Below are 6,316 nucleotides of genomic sequence, written 5' to 3'. Positions count from 1 at the left end.
CGAGGAATTTTAAAACAGTATGGACAATAGTTATATTACTAAAAACTAGGTTAACATTATTTATTTCCAGTTCTTTAACCTTATTTGAACAGTTAATTATAACTATTTATACATTTCATTATCGATATTTTAAATATAAGGAAGGTTTTGTATAAAATATTTTTTTAAAAGTCAGTTACCCGACAACCTAATGATCCATTGATATTCAAGTTGAAAACCATAGCAAGAGATAATTTATGGAAAAACGAAATAAGAATTTTGTATTTATATGCATTTAATCGCGAATTAATTTTGCATCTCAAAGCGTTAAGGCTCGATAGTTTCAGATATCCGCTACAAATTTTAGATCCATTACCACGTCATGCTATGCGTTATTGAAAACAATTCATAACGTATTTAAAACAAGTTGATTGAAAAAATGATATGGTTTTAAAATCACTGATGATATATTAATTTCAACTGAAATGGTTGTAGAGAGCTTTTACGATATCAGTCAGTATATTAGTATAGCCGCATAGCTTACTGCTTTACTAGTATCTCCAATTTACAAGCGTTTGTATACACTGTTTATAATACACCCTCCAATTAAATGCAGAATGTCATCAATCATTGCGTTTTCAAACTCTGCTCAAGATGGAATTTTACATGTATCACTGAGCGAAACATTTGTCCGGAAGCGGTTATGATATACTAAACGACATGATCGGTCCCTTTTACTACAAACAACGATGTATCATTAAGCGTTTTTTCAAATGTTATAAAATTGATTGCACCAGTTTTTATGCGAAACAGTTTCAAATTTTATGAATAATTGTTCGATTATTGTCAGTTTTTAATTTTGTTTATTAATTTATCGTTCTTTATTATCTGAAGATAATGACAGATCCTTTCATGTGTTGATCATAATTAACTATGGACATCTATTACGATGGTAAAAGTGCCAAACTTTTAATTAATACTTTATCATCGTCCTAAATGTTGTAAATGTTTAAAATGTAAAGGCAATTTAACCATTAGCCAGTTAGCCCAGTCTTTTTAACGAACACTATATACGTATACAGTATACAGAAACAAAATATAAGTCTAAAAAATCTAAAAATAGTGTTTTTGCACACAAGCTTGGTTAAATATTTCATTTTCTTCCTGGCTTCCTTTATCCAAAAAGTCACACAAATGTCAATATAGGTGGATGAAATTATCATTCACTAAAAATGACGACAGGGAATCATAAAAGATAAACAAATACACTCTTACACAATACATCACATCATAAAACCATAATCCAATGATCTCCCTAGTGTATTAAATTACATTTATATTCAAATAAAAAAATACAGTTTCAGAATGATAACAATATGCTAAAAAAAAGTGGCAGACTTAAAGCTGCAATAGTACAAATAGAACGTTTTTACAAACTACCACCCAAAGTGAACTTGTAAAATGTTAAAAAGATATTATACACCATAGCAAAAAGTCAAACAAAGTAAAATCCCTGCCTTTTTAACAATATGCTTGCAATTAAAACATTCACATTATATGTATCATTTGGATTGACATATATGACAAAGGGTTGGACACATATCTTACACATAACGGAGAGAGAAAAATATTTTATATGAAAATATGAATTTATCATATTTCAAATGTAAGGAATGAGATACTGCTTGGCGAACAAAAAAGCTATGAAATTGCACAAAACTGCTGAAGAAATGGGTAAGGTAACAGAACCTGATGAACACTCTTGTAACATCTAAATGCGCAACATTTTTACTAGATTAAGCACAAAACCGGATTTTATTTTGAAATTGAATGATCACTAATATGCTTACCATCATATTAGACAAAAACAAGTCATCCAAGTTATTGACTCTTCCTGCTTTATTCGACACTGGAAGTTTAATCAATTTCTAAATGTTTTGCTCAATAGGAGATAAATAACCACAAATGTTTGAAGAGTATTACTGTCATTCATATTTTGTATATCTAAGCAGACGACAGCTCAAAAATGCATTGATTAAGCTTCAAAATATTGACAATTGAAACCGTATATGTTAAATGAATGATTAAGTGCAATGAAAGAAATTTCGTGAGGTTTTGTTTAAAGGCATTGTTTAAAACATAGATTAATGGTGGTTAAAATGTAAATTATCAATTGAAAACAACCACATAATCCTACTTAATCGATGTTGGCAAGTCTATTGTTCAAACAAACAAAAACATGACAAAATAAAAATCGTATTCGATGAGATTCTATTATTTACATACTATTGAGATGTTTTTACGCACTGTTGAATTAAAAAAAAATTGTTTCCTCTCTGTGTTCATTCATAATAATTATTACAGTTAATATTGATATTAAACGATCCACAAAACGATATCTTTGATTCTTTAATATCAGTAGTTTATTTTCTATTCGGGTTTGAGAAAACCATAGCACCACCATAGATAATCCCCAGGCAGACGTCTTGCATTTACTTCTCAGTATTTGTGGAAGGTCTTCATTATCAAACCTGAAAGGCGTCTTCTGTTCAGTTGAAATAAAGGAGAGCAATTGGAAGTCAATGAAACTAAAATATAAACTGCATAGTCATGGAATGCTTATTTTCCTGTTTACTTAGAGGGTAGATTACTGGTTAACAAATGCTTATGATTTGAGTACGTATTAAAGTAGTCCGAGTATCGCACTACGTCATAATACGGATTTTACAATATTGGTTCGACTTTTCTAAAGCGTTTTTGATACCCGGTATTGATTTTGCTATACATCGCTGTTGTAAACAATGGCAGTAATAAGCAATTAGAACGGTAATGTATGTATTCTATGAGAGATAGAAATGATTAATGTTGAGAAACTCGATTCTGTTAAAGTAAAATGAAAAACGAAGTTTCTGATTAACCAGGATCTCAGGTATGCTTATATCTTCTTTGTTTTGACCCCCCCCCCCCCCCCGAATTTTTCTTTTTCTTTTACTAAAACCGGTTTAAATTTAGAGACAGAAGCTATTTCGAATTTAATCAATTGTCAATTAATTAATGTTTAAATGATATCTAACATTGTTGACAGATCTAGGCAGAAAACTGTAGCAAAATGTGATTTTTACGGTTTTTTTCGCCAGGGTCTACTTGGTTTAGAGCTTATAGCGTGAAAAGTAATCCGTCAACATATAATTTATTTTACCAAATCTTTTTTCTAAGATTTCAATCTATAGAATAAACACCATGAATTTAAGTTTGAGTCCATAAAATAGTGAAAAAAATTACCAAACGCGATACTAGCATTGCATTTTTTGTATTCTATTTTGATACATCAGGTCCATAAAGCGTACTTACTTACAAAAATTTGCGCAAAATTATTGATGAGATATGGCTTAAATAAATATGTATACTCTATTTTGTATGTTCAGTTCTAATTTTCCCAAAATTAGTAATTATTTTTAGGAAAAACGGACGTCTGGCAAATTTCATAATTGTCAATAATTTTCGCAAGGGGGTACACTCGTCTGAGAGTTGATGACAAACAAACTAGCATGTAAACATACATATTTTCTTTTGTATATGTATTGCTAGAATGTATATTTATCATTTAAAGCTAAGCTTTTAATGATTGAGCCCATTTAGTGCCGAGTATAGGACTACCTTAAATGAACAATATTTTATGTAGAAGGCTTACGTAGGCAATGCATCTATGTATATTTACATTATAAAATATGTGAAAAAATAAAAAAAAAGATGAAAAAAAAGTTTTTCTAATGAAAGAGTTAGAGGTATAAGATTTTTAAAAATCTGCCATAAAATCATTTCAATTTTGATTACTAATTTAACTATTTATCATAACTAGTCGCCATTGACGTCGTCGCAGTGTGCAAATCGTCTGCATTCTGTTTTGTCGTTCTTGCTAACATCTATAGTTCGAAACTAAAATATGAAAATACGCGGCTTTGTTTTTTTTTACGTTAACAATTAAGTTTACACTTAAATTTAGAGTGTTTTAGCTATGCAGAACGTACCTAAATCTGCTTTTTTGACTATGTAAGAATATTGACATGAGCCTCGTTAAAAAGTATTGTTTAAATACTGTGAACTATTAAAATTTGTCGGCTACTTAATGTTTCAGTATTACAATAGTGTACCAAAACATTTTGTTTAAAGGTTTGGTTGGAACAATATGCAGAAGCCGAACAATGTTTTGCATTGATAATATCTGCTTAGTTAGAGAAAATATAATGTTATCAACTTTTGCATAACTTGTTTTTGGATGATGTAAATATCGTTTTATTGCACGTTTCAAACAAAACAGGCATTTTGTAAAATGAATAAAACTTTTAAAATTTTAAAGTTACCTTTGTAATTCTTTTTATCTTTTATAAATATACATATTTCCATAAGACTACCCCCTCAATTTTCTCCTTCACATAATGAAGTTTTTACGTGATGAGAGCTACATCATCAGAGCTGCAAAAAGCTATCCCCCCAAAAAAAGTTATTTATTTTTTGCAATCACAAGTGAGAAAGGATAAGAAAGAGACATCCAATTTTTAAAGTGAGGGCATATTTCGCTTAAAAGGCCCCATTTACACTGATGGAGTAGACGCATATGTTTAAAAGATCTTAGAATCAGTTCGACACTCTTTAAAGATCAAAGGTGGTATGGAAAAACTCCATATTGTGACGTATTTTCGATCGAAATAAACAATAAAATCAAGCATAATTTTATAAACTTTTTCTTTCTCAATGTTGTTATCTAACATAATGGCGCAATAGGTTAGAGCGTTAACGACTGATAAAAAAGCAGTAACTATAAATCTGTAAGTCGTGAATTCGAATCCAGTTGGGGCTTTTATAATTTTTACCTTTTAAAATATTTTAAAACATATTATTGGTCAAATATTGCCATATTAAACAATTTTTAAAGGCGAAAATATACTGGTTATAATGTACTTTTATATTACCTTCTAATAATAACGACAAGTGTCCCATACTTGTAAGCGTAATGTGAACAGTGCGTTTTCGTTATGTAAACTAATTTTTACCTTTTAATCAACATTTCAAGAATCGATCATTAACGTTGCTGACGTGTGTCCATTCATTTTAGATAAAAATTATCTGACGTCTTTATTTTATTTTGTTGGAAATTGATAAAAGAAACTTTTTCGTATAGTATAAATCTTTTATACATATTACATTTGTAATTATTTCGAAAATTTAACTTTAGCGTTTATTATTGTACAGCTTACAGGATTCTTGAATTTTTTCAGCTTAAAATATTACTATATTTAGCTCGTTACCTGGTTTAAACCTAAGTTATTATGTATTTATAAGTCATGTACCTTAGTTCACCCCATTCTTTCAGAATGGAGCTGGTGTATTGATCAAAACTACATGAGGTTGCTTTTTGAAATGTTTACAATTAGGTTTCTCATTTCATCTAATTAATAAAACTAACATCTGCATTCTAAAACCCTTTTTTGGTTACCCAAACAACAATTGAAAGCAATTGAATGGTCTTACTAATAATTAAATTCATAATAGTATATGTTTATTCAGTGTAAGCCCTTTTGAAACAGAAGGTTCTTATTATTCAAATAAATTCAATACTAAGTTCCTTTGAACTTGGAAAGAAGTCGCAGATATATAAGAATCACAATGAAGATCACATGTTTTTAAATGTGACTATATTAGTTTGGAATAAAAAAACCAAAATAGCTAGGAAACTAAACATATTTAAGCTTAAGAACCAGAATCCGAATCTAGAGTTATTTAATTCATATTGGTTATGTTTAAAGTTTATGCATATTAGATTAAACACAATTAGGTCCTCTTAAACGTGCTAATCATTCTAATTGTTTGTCTTATGAACATGTTTGGTACTGATTTTCGGTAGTCAGTAGTAACATTATGGCAATGCATAGTACTTAGCAATAAAGATTTGACGTTTCACAAAATGCATCGACCGAATTATGGAAAGAATTCCTAGTTAGTCTGAATGTTTTCAGAAAAATAAAGAAAAAAGTAAAAGAAAACAAACAAAGAACACAGAAAAAAAATATAAGAACAAGATGTAGGACCATATACTCAGTACAAGTAACTAAATCTGCCATCTATCTCTGATATAGAATATCATTAATAATATTGTTTGAAACTTAGGATTAAGTTCTCGAGATAGGCTATATATCCCTCTAAAATACGTCGAAATAAAATGACCCATAGTAAGAATCGCAAACGCTTGTAAACTTCCTTACGATCTGAAATCGATTTTCCAGTTCTCACTGTATTAGCATTATATTAGTATTGAGCTTCATTGTTAATTGGACGAATA

This window comes from Magallana gigas, chromosome 3 (genome assembly GCF_963853765.1).
Source record: "Magallana gigas chromosome 3, xbMagGiga1.1, whole genome shotgun sequence".
Lineage (NCBI taxonomy): Eukaryota > Metazoa > Mollusca > Bivalvia > Ostreida > Ostreidae > Magallana > Magallana gigas.
This window is presented reverse-complemented; position numbering follows the sequence as displayed.